At 36.7% G+C, this 21,416-nt stretch overlaps 2 long non-coding RNA genes across 2 annotated transcripts in view; both read right to left on the bottom strand.

Annotated features, from left to right (window-relative positions):
• Window positions 1–1,340: 1,340 nt before the first annotated feature.
• On the bottom strand, window positions 1,341–6,292 carry LOC114211940 (uncharacterized). The gene is made up of 3 exons (XR_003609864.2): window positions 5,433–6,292; window positions 4,364–4,531; window positions 1,341–2,951 (listed from the first exon to the last, which is right to left on the bottom strand). It is a non-coding gene; the product is annotated as an uncharacterized LOC114211940 (long non-coding RNA).
• A 4,680-nt stretch (window positions 6,293–10,972) lies between these two features.
• The window catches only part of LOC148164387 (uncharacterized), a 49,592-nt gene continuing 39,148 nt past the window's right edge, over window positions 10,973–21,416 (bottom strand). Inside the window, exon 3 of the long non-coding RNA XR_015768258.1 lies at window positions 10,973–12,065. This is a non-coding gene — a long non-coding RNA (uncharacterized LOC148164387). The remainder of the gene's footprint in view (window positions 12,066–21,416) is intronic.

A 21,416-nucleotide genomic window follows, 5' to 3' on the forward strand; every position in this document is an offset into this window, starting at 1 on the left:
CAAGTTTGTGGAGTTTTTTTCTTCTACTAGAGGGAATAACTAAACGAAAAACATGAGCGCAGTATGAAATTGGTTTTGGAAAACAAAAAAAGCTACATGTTTATTCACATCTGAGTCAAAATGAGAATTCTGACTTTTCTGATTTTATTTCAGAGGGAAGGTTGAGCAACTGCAGGCTACTCGATATTTTTGACTGTCATAAATCAACCCTGATATAATATGATATGCATGAGTGTATCATGATACACTCGATATAATATGATATGCATGAGTGTATCATGGATTTGCGTAGAATATGGAAAAGCAGGGAACACAGAGATGATCAGCACCCAAAGGTGAAGCAGGACAAAAAGTAATAACTACAAAATGATGAGGACTGGGACATTTCCATTAGCATATTATGGGATTATCTGGAAATGCCCAAATCTTTGGAGAGGACAAATTATAAGGAAATGCCAAAACTATAACATAGTTAGAACTGTATTTTTATTGTAGTGTGTGTGTGTGTATGTGACATGCATAAATGCATACTTATAAAATATTCATTATATAGTCCTGAGGTAAGAGAGATAGGTCATAAAATTCATTTATTTCTAGATATTAATAGCCCCAAACAGTGATGGGTCCTGGAAGTTGACATTTTGAACGCTTCTTTCATTCAACCAAGACTGACAGCATAGTATAATAGTTGAAAGCACATAATCTGGGGGTTTCAAATCACAATTCTTTCATTTAATAGTACTGTGACCTTGGGAAAGTTATATAACTTCTCTGTGTCTCATTTCCTGATGGGTAAAAGAGGAATAACAGTAACTGCTTCATAGGGGTGTTACAAGAATTAATGAAGAGACTTAATATCTATGTAGCCCTTAGAATAGTGCCTGGAATATAGTGAGCTCTACATAAATATTTGTTAAATAAAAATAGTATGGTAATACACATTAAGATCACAATAATAAATTGTATAAATTGTATATTTAGGGGGTTTTTTTTGGATATTTCACTTGTTTTTCCTCTCCTAAACCAATCATTTTTATTTTCTTTATCACATTCAAAAAGGGGGGAAGAAACCTCAATTACATTTTTATTTTTTAATTTTTTATTGTTATGTTAAGCACCATACATTACATCATTAGTTTTTGATGTAGTGTTCCATGATTCATTGTTTCTGTATAACACCCAGTGCTCCACGCAGAACGTGCCCTCTTTAATACCCATCACCAGGCTAACCCATCCCCCCACCCCCTCCCCTCTAGAACCCTCCGTTTGTTTCTCAGAGTCCATCGTCTCTCATGGTTTGTCTTCCCCTCCGATTTCCCCCCCTTCATTCTTCCCCTCCTGCTATCTTCTTCAATTACATTTTAAAGTTGCTTAAATCAAATGAGCCAATGTAACAACTACAATTAAAGTTGAGGGTCCAGTATACTTTTAGAAGTTTGGGAACAGCACTAAAATCAAGGTATTATAAGATTGTGGAGATATTAAATTGATATTTAAAAAGAAAGGAAGGGAACTGAGAAATATAAATCTTTCATGAAGAAAATATAAAAATACAGTGGAGTTTTGAAATTCAAACTACCAAACTTTCCACTCACTAGGGTTTTCCCATTTGACTGAAAGAGTCCTCTCCTTTAAATAGGCTATTTTAATCTGGCACCTTACTTGTTAAGGAGCATCTGTAACATCCTTGTGCCTTTGAAAAACCCTATTTATAAAGGTGACTTTTAAGAATTCTAGATATGGTTTGTAATCAACCAATGTTTAGGCCAGTCTTCTATCTACAATAATCAATGAAAATTGATAAATTGGAAAGGTTTACCTAGTGCACTATTAGATTTTTAATTAAAAGTGGCTCTCATTTGGTTTAATATACTGTTTTTAATAACAGGGGAGTGAACTCAAACATTATTCAAGATTTCCAGAGTTGCGGGAAAAAAAAAAAAGTTGCCTAACTCTCAGCTAACCAAGAAATTTTTTGAATTTAATTATCCAGAATAACCCAGCATTCAAGTTTATCCAAGTCTTACTACTATGTCCTGAGTTTGCTTTTGCCATATTGCTTATTACGTCCTCAGTTCTAATTTTTTATGTTGGCAAAATCATTGAAAATGCATATAATTGAGTAATGTGCTTGTTAACAAAAACAAGACACATTTCGACAACTGGTAACACAAAAAATAACCACTCACGGACATACTCATAATAAAAGTTCACAAAGAAGTTCAGCAGCTTAGTTCTTTCTGTGAGGAAAGTGTCTGGTTTTCCATACAAACTAACCCAGAATTGAGAAATAGGAAGGAAATTTAATATAATGGCACTCACCAAAAGCATTCAACCTGAGGTAGATCAGGACATGTGCAAAAAGATATCAGGACATCTGCACACCTGGCTTTAGGGAGCTGGAGTCTGTGGTCGTTACCACTTGTAAACTTTGGGATTTCCCACAGTTATTTATACAAATATAGCCTCACATCATTAAATCTCATCAGGGCTGCCACTCTCTGCCTCTGTCCACACAGAATGCTAAATAAGGAAATGGTGTTTCAGAGCTTCATCTTCAGGAGACTGAGATGTTACAATTTTCCTTCCTAGAGGACCCTGGCTAGAGGTTGAGACTCTCCTGGATATTTGTCTTCAGTTTCTCTCATTTGTCCTTTGTTCAGAAAGGTCATCATGTGCTCCTCAGAAGCATCATGCCAAGCCTCTTCTTTGAGACATATATATATAAATTCTCTTGTGAAACCCGCAAAAGAGGCAACCTTGAGCATAAATGCTCAGAGAACATTCTTGGCTTAAGTTGGGTTGCTACAACAGAATACAATAGACTCGGTGGCTTCAACGACAAACATTATTTCTCACATTCTGGAGGCTGGAAAAATCCAAAATCATGGTATAGGCAGATTTGGTTCCTGGTGAAAGCCCTCTTGCAGATTGCTGCCTTCTTGCTGTTTCTTCACATTGGAGAGAGAGAGAGAGAGGGTGAGAGAGAGGTCACTCGGTTTGGTCTCTTCTTATAAGAGCTCTTAATCTCATATAAGGACTCTACCCTCCTGACCTCATCTAAACCTAAGTACCTCCCAAAGGTCCTACCTCCTACTACTGTCATATCAGGGTTAGGGTTTCAACATAGGAATTTTGGCAGGACACAAATATTTAGCCCATAACAATTTTTCTATCTGTTCCCACTTTCAATATCACTAGATGCTATCCACACCATCACTCTCTCTTTGTATTATACTCTCTGGCCTGGCAAAAGGACAGTTTGTTAACAAAGGTAAGTAGCATTTTCTGATCTTTCTCTTCAGCATATATGATTCAGGGAAAATCAAAGATTAAAATGGGACAAAATGGTTTAAGTAAAAAGATCATATTTTGAAATCAGTATCTTTTTTATTTTATATACAATGCTTAATCTTGTTTCCTCCCCTGTCAAATGAGGTAACAATAATACCTACTTCTCAGATTGTGCCGTGGATACTAAATAAGAGCCATTTGGTGATTCCTCCCAGTACTTCTTGAGGGCCTAGTCTGTGCAGATACCGTACTATACACTCAGGATAGCACAGTGAAGAAGACTGTCAAAATCTCCACATCACTGAGCTTCCATTCTAATCGGTGTGATAAGCAAATATGTACACTTTACAGTTAGGCAGTGCAGAGAACTTTGTAGAGAAACAAAAGCAGTGTGGAAGGCTAGAGAGTGACAAAAGGTACTATTGGGGATAGGGTGGTCAGGCCAGACCTCTCTTTGGAGATTAATATGAGTGGAAACCTATTAAAGTGACAGAACAAGCCATGCGCAGACATGCAGAGAATTCTAGGCAAAGAATAGGAAGTACAAATTCCAGAGAGATGGCAACTTCTTGGGATCTTCAAGGAATAATGAGGAAGTCATTGTGGCTGGTACACAGTGGTCAGTGGGGAGATTGGTGGGGGGGAATGAAATCTAAGAAATAAGGGGAAAGGAATGGAAGCAGATCATAGAGAGTCTGGCAGAGTGAGTAATCAAAACATAGCTATTCCTGACACATTTCAACCCTGTATTGTTGATGCAGGTTGGGATAGATAGTTCCCTTCATATTGTCAATAAGTCCTCTTTCAAAAGAAGACACTTGCTGAATAGATGATGGTCCTGTCACTTTCCCCCAATGCTATCAGTACCATATTTGGGTTCTCATTGACCCTGGGCTTTCAGCAAATGACAATTGCTTTTCCTCTATCCAAAGCCCTGTTCATCCTAATGAAGATGCATCATTGGCACTTGCTTCCTGCATAGCTGGGAAAGAGCAGTAGAACCAAAAAGCCCCATACAGATGGAGGAGCTCAGTAGAACATCTGCCTTGCGTGTCTGTCACCTCCCTACCTTCTGCTCCTGTGTTAGCTGCCAGCCATTGCAGCAGTTCCTGAATCAAGGGACCCTCCTCTTCTGGTGTTTTCTTAGAGCTTTGACAGATTATCTGTACTGTTATTCCCAACAGCATCACGCCATCTTTCTTAAAACTGTAGGAAGATCCTGATGGAAATCTCAGTCCTTAAAAAAAAAAAAAACAAAAAACTGCACCCAGACAGATCCATTAAACCATAGCCACACCTGCAAGTGTCCTATCAACTGACATTAGGCAGTTAATCCATTGCATCAATTACATGGATGACCTATACTGGTCCATATGACATTAAAGAAACAAGACAGCTATGGAGAATGTATTTGTCCCTCTCCAACTCCTGCACAACCACTCTAGTCCAAATCACCCTCATCTCCTGCCTAGATTACTATAGTAGCCTCCTGACTGATCTAGTGGAAACCGCTTTAATCCAAACTATCACTCACCTGATTATTACTAATACTAAATAGGCCTCCTAACTAACCTATTTCCAGTTCAGTTCCCTTTACCCCAGTTGATTTTCCACATTTGGGCATATGAAGTGACATTCTGAAACTGAATTCTAAACACCTGAGTTTTGTATAAAACCTTTTTATGATTTCCCAAAGCTGTTAGAAACTATTTAGTATAGGTCAAGATTCCTATTGGCACCTTAAGGTGATGCCTGATCTAGCCTTTGCCTAGCTCTTATCTAAGAACAGTGTTCCTCCACCCTACCCCATTCTCCATACTTTAGTCCTAGTGGTCTTTATTCTGTTCTGCCAACATGCCATGGTCCTTTCTGCCTTGGGGAATTTTTTAAAACTGTTGTCTCAGACTGGAAATTCTTCCCAACCACATCTCACTTCACCTACTAAACCTGCAGCTTTCACATACAACTCAAACATCTAGGGTTACATGCCTTGTGCTTCTCAGACAGGTCCACCACTCTCTAATCCTCACTACAGTTCCTTTTACTCTAGTTTTGAAGCTCTTCTAGTTTGTAGTTACATGTCACTGAGATTGATTATTTTATTAAATACCCATCTCCCTCCACTAGGCTGTACTCACTAGGAAGCCAGGGAATTTGCTTTTTTCACTTCTTGAATCCCAGCACTTTCTGGTTCCAAAGCTAGTGCTCATTCTACTGCTTTCTGGACCAATTTGTCAAAGAACAGATAACCATTTAAACTGAGACAGCTCTTAATATAAAGACTGCCTGTATAGGTTTTTTAAACCTATGCCATTTGTTTCATTTTATACAGGAGAAATAATAACATCAGTTCTTTCAGGCATGAGTTTGAGCTAAGAACTGAACGAAGAGCTGAGACATCCATAATACGTGTTTTGAGCAACACTTTGCGAAACCAAAAACTTTGATCTTTCTTCTCATTGAAGGTATATCCAAAAAGCTTGACTGTGGACATAGTGAACATAAACAAAAGGTAAAAATGCGGAGCGCCTGGGTGGCTCAGTCTCTAAGCGTCTTCCTTCGGCTCAGGTCATGATCCTAGGGTCCTGGGTATCCAGCTCCCTGCTCAGTGGGAAGCCTGCTTCTCCCTCTCCCTCTGCCTGCTGCTTGTGTTCCCTCTCTTGCTGTCTCTCTCTGTCAAATAAATAAATAAAATCTTTTTAAAAAAAGGTAAAAATGGAACTAGTCAATCTACTGCTTCCATGAGCATACCTAGTTTGTTCAGTGAAAGTGAATATCTACTTGTTTACTTGTGACAGGTTCTACTTGGGTTCCTTGGTACCAATTCCATATTTTAAGTGAATAAAAAGGCAAATGACAGAGTTGCAACATCATGCCTTCCTACAAAAAAATAAACTATTTTTATAAATGTATTTAATAACACTACCATAAACTCCTGAGCTTTTAAAAAAGCATTACTTCATACTTGAGGAAAAAGAATAAAAGAATATCACCAATCTACCCAAATTATAAATTCCCATGAAAAAAATAACAAGAAAGAAGGAAAGACAGAAAGATATAGAAAGCAAAAAAAGGAAACCAAAAAAAAGAGAAAGATACAGAAAGATAGAGAGACAAAGCAACATTGAGAAAGCACTCAGTCGTAAGTCTTAGAACTAGGGATTCTCTGTGAAATCATCATGTCATTCTAATGCAGATGCAGGAAAATGTAATAGTATTATACATATATATACATATATAGTTATATACCCTATAACTAACCTCTCAATTAATAAGGAAATCGGAGGGGGAGACAAACCATGAGAGGACTATGGACTCTGAGTAACAAACTGAGGGTTCTAGAGGGGAGGGGGTGAGGGAATGGGTTATCCTGGTGATGGGTATTAAAGAGGGCATGTACTGCCTGGAGCACTGGGTGTTGTACGCAGACTATGAATCATGGCATGAAACACTACATCAAAAACTAACAATGTAATGTATGGTGATTAACATAAGATAATAAAAAAATAAAGCACATAAAAATGATGTTTGATATTCAAATCACAGTATCAAAATTCCATCAAATGGTGGGCAACAACTTTATTTCTTTAATAAAAGCAATACATATTTATTGTTAATCTACTGTATGCAAGCCACTGGAATCCCTGTCTCCATAAAATTTAGATGTTAGTAGATAAAGGTAATCAATAAATAATAAATATAATCAGTACATTATATGATCTGTTGGAAGATGACAAATGCTATGAAAAAGTAAAATAGAAAGGAGTTCAGAGTGCAGGGACAGGGAATTGCAATTTAGACACGATGGAGATAGTAAACCTCATTAGGGTGGTGACATTTAGCAAAGTTTAAAAAAGTTGAGAGAGCTAGCATTGTGAATATTTGGGGGGAAGTGCATTTCAGGTAGAGGTCAGGACTGTATCTGGGACATTCTAGAAACAGCAAAGATATGTGTGTGGCTTGATGTGGAGCAAGTGAGGCAGGAAAACATGGGAGAGGAACTCAGAGAAGTATTAAGGAGCCAGACCACATATTTTCATTTCCCTGCTGGTTAATGGTGTTGAACATCTTTTCATGTGCCATTTGTATATATTCTTTGTGAAGTACCTAAATATTTCCCAATTTTTAAATTTGTTCGCTTGTTTCTTCACTAGGGAGTTTTGAGAGTTTTTATATTTTTTTGGATACAAGTCCTTTGTTGGACATGTGGTTTGCAAATGTTTTCTCCCAGTCTGCAGTTTGTCTTTTTATTCCCTTAATAGTCTGTTGCAGGGCAAAGGTATTCAATTTTGATGAATTCCAATTTATCAACTTCTTTTATGGATCTTGCTCTTGGAATTCCATCTAAAAATACTCTGGCTTAACCCCAGGTCATGAATATTTTCCTCTAAAAGTTTTATAATTTTAAAATTAGATTTGCAATTCATTTTGAGTTGATTTTTATATAAGGTGTAAGGATAAGATTGAGTGTCATGTTTTGTAAATGGGCTCAAATAGTGCCAACACTGTCAAAATGACTATACTTTTTCCATTGAATTGCTCAGGTGCCTTTGTAAAAATCAAATGGCAATTATATAATGGAATATTATTTAGGAGCAAAAAGGAATGGGCTATCGAGTCATGAAAAGATATGGATGAATCATAAATGCATATCTTTAAGTGAAAGAAGCCAGTCCAAAAGGACTACATACTATCTGATTACAATTATATGGCATTCTGGGCAAGACAAAACTATAGACACAGTAAAAAGATCAGGGGTTGCCAGGGGTTCAGAAGGGAGAAGTTGAAGCATGGGGGATTTTTAGGGAGGGGTGTAACTATGCTGTATGATACATAATTCCTGACATATGACACTACGCATCTGTCAAAGCTATTCAATTTATAAAAATTTACAAGGGACCTTAATGTATGCAAAATTTTAAAAATTACTTAGGATGACATGGGATCCCAGGATGGAATACAGAATGTGACTGTATTATGGATGTATAAAAAAACCTCACTGGAAGAGGTGATGCTGACCCAAGTAACTTTGGAAATTGGTGGAGTTTATAAAATTAAATGTAAAAGAAACTCTATTGAAATGCTATGCTCAATCACTTCTCATTATTTTGGTTAAGATTAAGTGTAAACACTATGTTCTAGTTGATAAAGTTTTTCCCATACAAGATTAAGAAATCTAACTCAGCTATACATGTATACTGGAATTAAACAATTAAGTATATAAATGGTGAATGATGGGAGCCAGAGTCTCATTATTGGCGTGGGAGTTTACAGATAAGCAAGAGACGGAGCTAGAATGATCCATATGGTAATGGAATTAGAGTTGAAGACATCATTATTAACTCATGTTTAGCTTAATATAAATTAAAATGATCACATGCTGAAATATTTACAGACACATGTATAGACACAGGATACACACATATATTTCCTTGATCCATCAACCTAGAGGGCCTAGAGTCAGTGACATCTCAGTAGCAGTGAACAAACCTAATGCCCAGGTCTTGGTTTCTAACACTATTATCCAAGAAAAAGAACCAGGTCTTCTTGGAGAATGGGGGAAAGGGGCATTCTAGGACGGGAATAGAAAATATAGAAGAGGTGCCTAACAGGAAATACACAAGATATGCCAGGAGTATCTTGTAGTGCCAGGAATTAAGGAAATACTTTCAAAAACAAAAAACACCATCAGGGCACATGAAAGTGAAACAGGAGCCAACTGAAAGAGATCCCAATGTTCCAACTTGGAAGAATTTGAGCAACAAAATAAAATAGTATTGGATTATAACCCATAAAATAAATATCCATGGGCCCATACTGATCAAAATAAATTAATTAATTAATAAATAGGGAGAAGAGCTAAATCTTCCACACAGAAGAATTTCAAATGATTTATTTGCATATTCTTCCCTCAAGGAGGGGGGAACATAACTCAACTTGGGTTGATCTATTTCTGGACTCTCTTCCAGTCGATTGAGCTATGTATTTATACTTTTGGCAAAGGAAAAAGAAACTGTATAAAATTTATGTTAATTATTCTTTACATGTTTACTAGAATTCACCAATGAAACCACCTGGGCCATAGATTCCTTTTACAGATTTTTAACTACGTATTCAGCTTCTTAATAGTGATAGGACTATTCAAGTTACCTATTTCATCTTCAATGAGTTTGGTAATTTGTATTTTTTAAGGAATTAGTACATCTTACCTATTTTTGAATATTGAATTCGGCGTGCATAGAGTTGTGTGTAGGATTTCTTTAATGTCCTTTTAATGTTTGTGGAGTCTGTAGTGATACCCACTTTTTTTTTTTAGTTTCAGAGGTAGAATTTAGCGATTCATCAGTTGCTTACAACACCCAGTGCTCATTACTTCACATGCCCTCCTTAATGCCCATCACCCAATTACCCTATCTCCCTACCCACCTCCCCTCCAGCTACCCTCAGTTTGTTTCTTATAGTTAAGTCTCTTATGATTTGCCTCCTTCTCTGTTTTCATCTTATTTTATTTTTCCTTCCTTTCCCCTATGTTCATCTGTGATACCCACTTATTTTATTCTTGATATTGGTAATTGGTATCTTTTCTATATTTTTGTTTGGTCAGTCTTACTAACAACAACTGTATACTTTTTTTTAATTTTTTATTGTTATGTTAATCAACAACTGTATACTTTTGATACTTCAGAGATTTCCTACAATAAACATTTGTCATTTTATAATTAGAAAATATACCATTTTAAAATTACTTGTTTCTTCATTTAAATTGTGGATAATAATATTTACAACATGGGACTGATATGTGAGTTAAAAGTGGTAATGCATATAAAAGTTCTGTGCAATTTATAGACAGATGCTAACTATTATGATTATAAGATAAGCAAAGGAAGAAAGTTGCATGACTAAATTAGAAGAATATTGTTATCCAACCTAGGAATAGATGGCAATATTTATATTATCATTTTATGGATTTGAAAGAATCCACATTTTCAAACATGGTTTCCCACAACATTTCGGGTAAGATTGTTCACAATTATACGTGTGACATTTATTTACTTAAAAATTTTTTTTAAAGATTTTATTTATTTATTTGACAGAGAAAGACACAGCGAGAGAGGGAACACAAGCAGGGGGAGTGGGAGAGGGAGAAGCAGGCTTCCCGCGGAGCAGGGAGCCCGATGCGGGGCTCGATCCCAGGATCCTGGGATCATGTCCTGAGCCGAAGGCAGATGCTTAACTGACTGAGCCACCCAGGTGCCCCATTTACTTAAAATTTTTAATCACTTTTGAAAATGACTAGTCACAACTAAAAATTCAAATATCTTTGTAAACAAGTATAAAAGAACAGGAGAAGATAGGCAATTGTCTCATTAATTCTGCAGCATCCAATGTATTTCTTTGAAGACCAGTCACCTAAACTCCCATATACTTAGATGACTCATATTGCTTAGGGCCCCAGGTAGATTACCTGTGGGCCTAGAGCATGCTGGCTTATTCATCCTATGTTTCAGATTAAAAAACAAAATAAAATAAAACTAATATAATCCTTCCCTGAAAAAAAAAACTAGTTCAGGTAATATAATACTTTTAAACCTCACCTTTTATATTAGCATAGAGTTTAGAGGCAAATAGGAGGGTGAGAGAATTATATCTTCCTTTAAAGCACTTAGGTGAGATGGTACAAATATTCTATCCCACAAAAAAAATTTGCTAAATTCCCTCCCTGTGAAGACCAGAAACACTCTATCTGGCATTTGGAAGATGCCACGCTATGAAGAAGTGGTCTCCTAAATACTGAGCTCTCAAAGCCCCACGAATTTGCAGGTAGGAATGAGGAGAGAGAAATGACAAGATAAGAAGGATTCCAATTGTAGGAGAAAGAAGAACATTAGATGAAGCCAACACATTCAGCTATGATTTATGCAATACCTAAGTACTAACTCAAGCCAACAGCATACTTCCAGGCTATATGCAACTACCAAATTACCATAAATTAAGCTCAGGCAAAAATAAGGCCATAAAGTGGACATTTTACAGTGGCTATTGACTACGATGTTCAGTTCGCATTAAATCTTCTGAAACATTGTTACTTTGTCAACTGAATTAGTAATTGGTGTCTTCTTGGGAGGGAAATATATAATACTTCAAACTCCATATATATTACTCACCACAATTAAAGTCACTCGCTGTAAGAAGCTGCTATCTATATGCATCAGACTAATTATTTTGTGCTTTTTTACTAAGATAATGGGACACTGCTGCCAGTGGGCAAATCCTGATCATACATTATACCACACTTCCTAGCAATTTTTGATGAAAACTACAGGTGGAGACAGATTATAATGGAAACATCTAATTGAAATTCATCTCCATTTTGCTTCAGATGGAAGACATGCTGCTTGAGCCCTGAAACATATTCAATTTCATTCAAATTGGATGCAGATTTTTCCAGCAAAACTAAATTCAAAAAACATATATTTCAAAGGGTCCTGGAAGTACCCAACATTTGAGGAGTACCACAAATGTTGACCACTCAGGTTTATTAAGCTACTGCTTTCCAAGGTAGGAATAGAAAACTGAACTTCTGATAAAGGCTATTATCTTTGTGATACCACATTGCACTGGCAGTTAGGAAGTTCAAAGCTTCACAAAGACCCTGAGGAATACTGTCCAATCCTTTAGTAAATTTCTCTAATGCTCCACAGTCAGGTCTCTTCATTCATGTGCAGGACCTCGCTGTCTCCTTTTTCCATGTCTGCCTCTGGCGTCATCTCCTAGGCAGAAGATGGAGATTTTCCAGTGAGATATTGAGTATTAAGCCATCTCCTTCCTGGGCCAAAAAAATTTTATATACAAACACACTCATACTCGTACATACACATACACACACACACACACACATTCTTCTACACACTCATACACTCATACACATACGAGCATACACACTCATATATATATTCACATTCATGTATATATGTGTGTGTATATATGTGTGTGTGTGTGTATGTGTGATATGCATATTTCCCTCCTTTGCAGTAAACCAAAACATCCTTCCATTGGCAATAAGGCTGATAAAATGCTTATCAGATGAGTACTCAATACAATATTACTTAAAATGAAAATTTTATGAGTTATTTTTGCTAAATGCTGGATCATACACTTCTTAAGAATAACTGATTTACTCATAAATCCACTCATTTATTTATCAATATTTGATGAGCACCATCTATGTGCTGTGTACTAAAATAGAGGTCAGAGATACAGCAGTGAACTCCATGATCTTGGCCCTTAAAAGCTTTCATTCTCATGGGGATGAAACAAACATGTAAATATGTCAGGTGGTGATATGTGCGAAGAGGAAAAATAAAGCAGTGAAGAGAGTGATGGTGGGCCATATATATATATATATATATATATATATATATATATATATATATATATATGGTGTTCGGTGAAGGCTTCTCTTAGAGGGTCATGTTTTAAGAGACCTGAATGAAATGAGAGCATAAGCCAGGCAAAAAACTGGAGCAAGAACATAGTAGGCAGAAGCAACGGCATATGTAAATGCTGGGAAGCAGGAGCATGCTGTCGCTGGAATATAATGAGAGAAGGGGAGAGTGAAAGGAGATGAGGTCAGAGAGAGAGCTGAGGAGAAGAAATGATTCAGCCTTCTAAAGCTTTGGTAATGGCTTTGGCTTTTCTTCTGAGCAAGATGGAAGCCACTGGAGGGTTATAAATAGAGGAGCTACATGATCTGATCTTTTACAGGGCTTTCTCTGCTAGCTCTATTAAAAAAAAAAAAAAAGATGGAAGGGAGAAGGGAGAGCAGGCAAAGCATTTAGGAGGTGACTACACTAATCCAGGGGAGAGATGATGGTGACTTGAACCAATGCCCTGCACTGCAGGTGGTGAGAAGTGGCCAGATTCTGGACATATTTTGAAAGTAGTGACTTCCAGAGTTTTTGACAGATTTATGTAGATATGTGGGAGGAAAGGACTCAAAGTTTACTCCAAGCTTTCTGCCTGAGCAACTGGAAGGACTAATATGGCATGTAATGTGCTTAGGATGCAGTAGGTACTAAAAGATGCTGGCAATTGGTATGCACATTACTCCCTTGGTGGGAGACCAGGACTGTCCTCTTTACCATGCCCAGGTGGTCTAATGAATCTCTGTAATGCAAATCTTCGTTTTTGAGCTGTTAGTTCCTATCATGAAGGGGGACTCTAAATGCCAAAACTTCTCCACTGGGGGAAGGGGCTGGAGTCTTAAAACAGAAGCTACAGAAAAAATCTCCAGAGATTCCATGAACAGTTTCTATAAAGTTTCTTTTACTGCTATATTTTAAAATGTGCTCAAATCTTCATAGGCAACATACTAAAATCAAAATTAATCCAGTCCTTCTGATGTGGAGTTATAATTACAAATGAGCATTAAATGTATGCTTCAAATACAGTGAAATAAATGTTTGACATAAAACCAAAAGAAAGCAATGCAACTGAATTCAGTCTTTTAGGAAGTATACAATGTGGTTTCTTTAAAGAGATATACTCAGCATGAAGATCTTGTTGGTTACAAATATAAACAGCTTCCTATAAAGTATAAGTAACTTCAAGAATATGGAATGATAGATACATAATTACTTAACAATAGAAAATAGAGCATCCTTAAACTATATTACTAAATGTAAAGTTGACAACCAGGTAGACAGTTATGATCTTCCAAAAGATTCTCCTTGCAACCCTTTCCAGAGAAGGAATATGAACTGGCTGAACCATGGGCAAAGTACAGGAAGATAAATCTAAAGATGTCACCTCTGTTCTTTAAGAGTTTCCAGTCTCCATGATGGAACTGTGGAGGAGGCAATTTTATACAAAGAGAAAAAGCATGCCTGCAAAACAAAACATATCTTCATATTTGCCATTCACATATTGACACAAATGTGTAACTAGAAAATGTCATCTGTACCAGCATGTGCTAGATACTCTTTATTTGCCCCTCCAGGTCCACTCTCCAGCCTTCTCCATCTTGTTTGGTGTCTCAGGAGTCCAACTTTTATAGACCATATTGCCTAGACTCCCTGGTCCTTCTGGTTTGTCCAAAAGCACAAGGAAGAGATCAAGGGGCAAAAGGAGAGAGAGGTTTTATTCTCCCTGCTGGATCACGGACTGACAACGGCTGTCCACTGTTCCCGTCCAGAGGTCCTCTCTTACACCTACAAGTCTCACCAGGTTCTGATAACTACTTCCTCCTCTTGCACCTATTTCCCATGACTGCTAGCTGTGGATGCCTCGCTATCCCTTAAAAGTTCCTCTTAAACTTGCCCACACATTTGTAAATAAGCCATTATTAAAATTTTGTTAATAACCCCTTTGAGTTTACTGTTTCCTTCTACCCAACTGATACACTGATCTCCAAACTTAATTCATAATCATTTGGAGAGCTAGTTAGAAACTGATTCTCAGATCCTGTCCAAGACCTAATGAATCAGAATCTCTATGCTTGGAGCTAAAGAGCAAATAGCTTCAATAAACAACATAGGTGATTTTGATGCAGCCAACCTGGCAACAATCCCCAAACCAGCATTTGGGAACCCCTGCTCTGAAGACCCTTCCATGCCAAACTGAGGCATTTGAAAACAAATGTGACACTTCCAGAATACAACCTCAGCTACACTTCCCTCTGACACTGGAGCAATCAGTACACAGAAAAAAGTGGATTTTCTACGGGGACATCAAAAGCCAAGGAAAACAAGCGAATGGTCTGAAGTGAAAGGAGGTACTCCTGAGCACATTCAGTAAATGCTCAACGACCCCCTTCGCATTTTATTAGATCCTCAATTGAAAATCACTTTTCAACCATTTTATAGGAAATGAAATGCATTTACACCTCCATCTGGTGCCAAAGTGAACAAAGTGGAAAACGCTGACTAGCTTCGGCCTGCCCAACTTTAGTTTAGAGAGGACACTGGAGCACCCAGTGCCCTTCAGCTTTGGGGAAACAGGGCCTGTTTATTCCTGAACACCATGAACCTCTAGTAGGACTGGCAAATAAACAGAATCAAGAGCCTAACCTGCTCCAGTCTCATGAGATCTACTCTCCATTCTGAAGCCAAAGGCATCAGGAGATGGGCTAAGCTGACCATCTGTTCTTCTCTCTGATAATATGTAATTAAGTAATTTATTTATTCAGCACTTGAACCCCCTCCTCACACCTCCCATTACTCAGGGATGATTATGCCAGACCCAGCTGTAGGTAACATATTGCACACTTAGACAAGCTCTGTGCTACAAAGCACTCTGCTAGCCTCCTGGCTATCGCCACCTCTCAGACCTGACCATAGGAGTGACTGCAGGAGGCTTGCTGCTCTGCTGCATTGCTTTCTTCCCCAACTCTTAGGCACCACTTTCCTGCTGTGCATTAAACCATTTACAGTGCATATTTAGTTCATTTGTTCAAAGACGAATTTACCCACATCCTCTGATCACTTCCACCAGGCCAGCTAGGCAACACCAATGGATTTCTCCCATCTGGTAAATTTTATCTAAAATATAAACAAACACAAATGTACACAGAGCCTGACACACAGCTATAGAGCACTGGGATTGATTCCATAAGCCTCCAGCAAAACGTACAGCTGAAACTATGATTACATATAGCATATGTAATGTTTTGCATATTACATGTGATGTTTTACAGTACGTCTGTTTTTGTAGCCTGACCAACAAGTGTTTCCTTTTTGCTGATAGTGGCTTTTTAAATATTTCATGAGAGACTCCTTACTCTATATCCCTGCAGTGTCATTGGGGCTGGTTTGATTCAAGGTTGGGCCAGCCCAATGAATGAAAATTCTAGAAATTATTTTTTTTAATGGAGCTCTTTCCACTGATATCTAAGAAGATAGAAAGGTTGCCCAGGTCGTTGGTAATCATCTTGTCATCCTAGCATTAGCTTGCTAAATAAAATAAATTAAAAAAAAAAAAACAGAACTAAGAGATGGAGAGACCAACTTCTGAGCAACCAAGACACCATCTGCGTACCTGGATCCCGCTGAAGCTACATTTATTACAGGATTTCTCTGGTATATAAGCCAGTAAATTCCTGTCACTGCTTTAGTCAGTTATTTTTTTAGCACTTGCAAACATAAAATTTTGATTAATATACTTTCCTTATTTTAAATGTTATAGGTCACTATGAAACCTCAATAACTGTTCAGGCATGGATTGGGTAAATTCACCTGAACTTAGCACACTCTTTTTTTTTTTTTAATATAGATTGCACAAATGGAAAGTAAGCAAACATAAATGAGATTGCAAAAGGAGTAAAAATCAAAACTCCAAAACCATGGATTCTTGAAAATAGGAAAGGGTTAAAAGTTATTTAGTACAATCTAATGGCTGATGATATTAGTTCTCTCACACTGACATTACTCAAGGGGAGGCTGGAGGACACTTGCCCAAGATGTTGTAGAAAGTGTTCTTAGAGCAAAGAAGATAGTTTGATGTTCACAAAGATTGCTGTGGTAGGCTGAATAACAGACCTCCAAAGATATCCTGCCCTAATCCCTGGAATCTGTGAATATTATCTTATATGGCAAAATAGAACTTTGCAGATATGATTACATTAAGGATCTTGAGATAGTGAGATTGTCCTGGATTATCCAGGTGGGTTCTAAATGCAATCACAAGTATCCTTATAAGAGGATGTTTTGCCATGCTAACTGTCCCTGTCATAACACACCACAAGTCTATTACTCTGGAAAGTGCAATATCTAGAACACAATGCCATGTTCTAGTTAGGTCTTATCCTCACAGAATAGAAACTATTACCTCTACTGGTCTGGTCTCAAATTCCATTAGGCCACTTTAAAAATATATTCTTTAACATGAAAGGCACTCAATATCACTAATCATCACAGAAACACAAATCAAAACCACAGTGAAATATCATCTCACACCTGTTAGAATGGATAGCCTCAAAACAACAAGCTAGAACAAGTGTTGGCAAGGATGTGGAAAAAAGGGAAACTCTGAACACTGTTGGTGGAAATGTAAATTGGTGCAGCAACTACAGAAAACAGTATGAAGATTCCTCAAAAAAAATTGAAAATGTAACTACCACATGATCCAGCAAGTTCATTCTGAGTATTTATCCAAAAGAATTGAAGAGATATCTACCCTCCCATGATCAATGCAGCATTATTCACAAGAGGCAAGATATGGAAACAACCTAAACATCTATCAATGGATGAATGGATAAAAAAGATGTGGTACACATACAATGGAGTATTATTCACCCATGAGAAAGAAGGAAACCCTGCCTTTTGCAACAACATGGAAGGACCTTATTATGCTAAGTGTAATAAATCACACAGAAAAAAATATATATTATATATTACTTATAAGTGGAATCTAAAAAAGGTAAGCTCATAGAAACAGAGACTCTAATGGTGGTTACCAGAGCCTGGGTGGTAGGGCAATGGGGAGATGTTGGTAAAAAGTATAAACTTTGAGTTATAAGATGAATAAGTTCTGGGGATCTACTATCCAGCATAGTGATTACAGTTAATAATACTGTGTTACATACTTGAAAGTTGCCAAGAGAGTAGATCTTAAATGTTCTCACGACAAAAGACATGGTAATTATGTGATGTGATGGGTGTGTTAGCTAACACTATAGTGGTTGGTGATCATTTTGCAATTTATAAATGTATCAATTTGACACATATGCACCTTAAATTTACCCAATGTTATATGTCAATTATATCCCGATAAAGCTGGGGAAAATACTTGATTTAGCAGCGATGCCATGGGGAAAATTACATATACTTTCAAAGTGAGGATAACATTCATGGAGTATACATGAAATAATTCAGCAAGAAAAGTTAATTTTAGGACTTCAGGCAACAATATTAGATCAGATAATATGAAACTTTCTGCTATAAAACATATAGATATTCTGATTTAAATATCACAAGTATCCTTCTAAACACATGTTTGAACTCAAATAAAAGTAAGAGAAATCCCCAGGGGTCAAAAATGAAGATGAAAGGAAACTCAGTGAGATATTATCATGTTGTCCTAGTTTGGTGATTGAGGAAGGGATTAGTCTGGTCTCAGCCTAGGGGCTTTAATTTTAATAGCTACACACATACTACATAAGACCTGGAACCTATGAGAAGCAGAGAGTTGGAAATGAGACCCTCATCCTTAATCCAGGATCTTTGGAGGACTGCATTTTTAGTGAAATGGTGTTCTATATGCTCACTGGCACAGAAAGGTAACAAGGAGGCTGGTGTAGTCCTACATTTCAGGCATGAGGAGAGGGGGGAAACTCCCCTAAAACTTCTTAACTGGAAACCCATCTTCCCATGAGTTTCGGTTTTATTTTACACTCTCTTTGCAGAGTCCTGTGTTCCTAAGGCATGAAATTAACATAAAAAGACATCCTGGAGCACCTGGCAGGAGAAAATGAGAAACTTCCAAATGGAGAAAAACTCAGCCCAAACCACACAGAAACCCCATAGATAAAGCTTCCACTGAGGATGTACATGCAAAACAAAATTATAGAGCTGAATAGGAAAAATCTAGTATTCATGTTAAATCAGCAGATAAACAGAAGGAAGACCTCCAAGAACTTCACATAACAGATTTAAATATATATACATATATTAATATATATATGTGTATATATATATATATGTGTATATATATATATATATATATATATATTAAAAGGGCAGTGTAGTAAAAGCATGCATTCAGTTCTGGTTCTTCCCAAAGCCCTACTAAGATGATAGTAAAACTTTTACCTCTCTGAGGCATAAACTCACAGATGCAAAAAGAAAAAAAAATGAGAACAAAAACAGAAAAAAAAATTGGAGGATAAAATCTAATGGACTACAACATCGGGCTCCCTGCTCCACAGGAAGTCTGCTTCTCCCTCTCCCACTCCCCCTGCTGTGTTCCCTCTCTTGTGTTCTCTCTCTCTGTGTCAAATAAATAAAATAAAATCTTAAAAAAAAAAAACTAATGGACTAGTGATAACTGACTAGCAGACAAGTAAAATCTAGCAATAGAAAGTAGCAATGAGAAAAGCCAAGAAGCATCCAATTTACTCCACAGGTGACAGCCACACAGTCAACAAAGCCCACCCATATGATCAAAATGTTCACAATTCCACTGGTACATAGAAGCAGATAACCCAAGGATGAGTTGAGAAAGAAGGTGTAGAAGTCAGACTACATTGAATTCCAACTCTGAAATTTTATACTCTGTAACTTTAGGCAAGCTATTTACCGTCTTTATACCTCAGCTTCTCATCTGTAAAAGTGAGGAAATGACAATAGTCACCTGTGATATTTAATGTGAGAAGAATGAAATAAGGTAATACATATTAAATAATATGTATAATCCACTAGAAGAGTGATGACCACATAGTCGTAGGTGCTCAATAAATGTTTGCTACTAAATTTGCCATTGTTGTCTGAAGAGAGTTCTAACATAGAAGAGAGGACAAAATGAAGAAATTAAAACAAATTGGAAGAAATGGAGATAATGTAGGGCAAAAAAATTTTTAACTTTTAATACTCTCCTCAGAGAGATAAAATATCCTGGCTATTGTGTCCAAGAAACAAGAGCAGACATTTATTAAAAAAAAAAAAAAAAATAGTACTCAGGGAATAAATTTGGCCAAAAGAAAGAATGGAAAATAGACTTCAAGAAATCTCCAAAGGCACTTCTGTAATGGTGAAAAAAGGATACCTGATAATCTGCTCCCCCATAAAAAGCAATGGAACACTAGCAAAAATTCTCAAAATAAACTTATTCTGAACTTTGGAAATTAACCAATGACATAAAACTATTCAAGGAGTGTTTATTCAGGGAAAACATCTGGGTCTCATAGGACAATGAGGTTTGTGGTATTCTAACTTAGCTTATTCCCAACACTCTCTACCTAGTTCTGCAATAGCTTTAAAAACCAACAGTTTAACAAACACAGTAGCTATGGAAACCAGCAGCGTAGGGAGTTCAAATGGTATACTAGGAAATATCTACTTAACACAAAGCAAAACTGCAGTGGAGGAATAGAGAAAGAAAAAGACAAAAGACATAGAGATATAAATAGCAAACTTGCAGACATAAATCCTACCTTAGCAGTGATTGCATTAAATATAAACATATTAAACACTCCAATCAAAAGGCAGAGATTGACAGATAAAGAGATAAAAGAGATACACTTTAGAATCAAAGACACAAATAGGTGGAAAGTAAAAGGACAGTAAAAGATATACCATGCAAAGAGTAACCAAAAGAAGTTAGAGTGATACTCATATCAAACAAATAAAACTTAAGACAAAATTGTTACTAAAGACAAAGACATTTTATAATGATAAAAAAGTCAACCCATCAAGAAAACATGATTATAAACACATTCAACTAACAAAACCCCAAAATAAATACAATCAAAACTTACATAATTAAAATGAGAAATACACAATTCAACAAAAATACCTGCAGACTTCAAAACCCAACCTTCAGTAATGGGTATGATAACAAGACAAAATATCAACAAAAAAACAGCAGAGATGAACAACATTATAAACCAGCTAGACCTCGCTGAGATCTATAGAACTCTCCACTCAACAAGAGAAAAATATAATTATTAAGGGCAGGTGGAACATTCTCCAGGATATACCATGTGTTAGGCCATAAAAGAAGTTTCAGTATATTTATAAGGATTTATATCATACAAAATGTGTTCTCCAACCACACAGAAATGTAATTAGAAATCAATAACAGAAGGACATTGGAGAAATTGACAAATATGTGGAAATCACACAATAAAGTCCTAAATAACAAATGGGTTAAGAGAAATCACAAGAAAAATGAGAAAATATATTAAAATGAATGAAAACAAAAACACAACATACTAAAATTTATGGGATGAAGCTAAAGTATTCCTAGGAAGGAAATTTATAACTGTAAAAACCTATATTAAAACAGAAGAAAGATCTTAAGTCAGCAACCTAACTTTCCACTTTAAGAAACTAGAAAATAAAAGAGCAAACTAAACTCAAAGTGAGCATAAGAGGAGAGAAGGGAAGGGAAGAGAAGAGACCTCTCAG

Source organism: Eumetopias jubatus, unplaced genomic scaffold, assembly GCF_037043125.1.
Source record: "Eumetopias jubatus isolate StellerSeaLion01/CBP00866 unplaced genomic scaffold, mEumJub1_p1.0 scaffold_5, whole genome shotgun sequence".
NCBI lineage: Eukaryota > Metazoa > Chordata > Mammalia > Carnivora > Otariidae > Eumetopias > Eumetopias jubatus.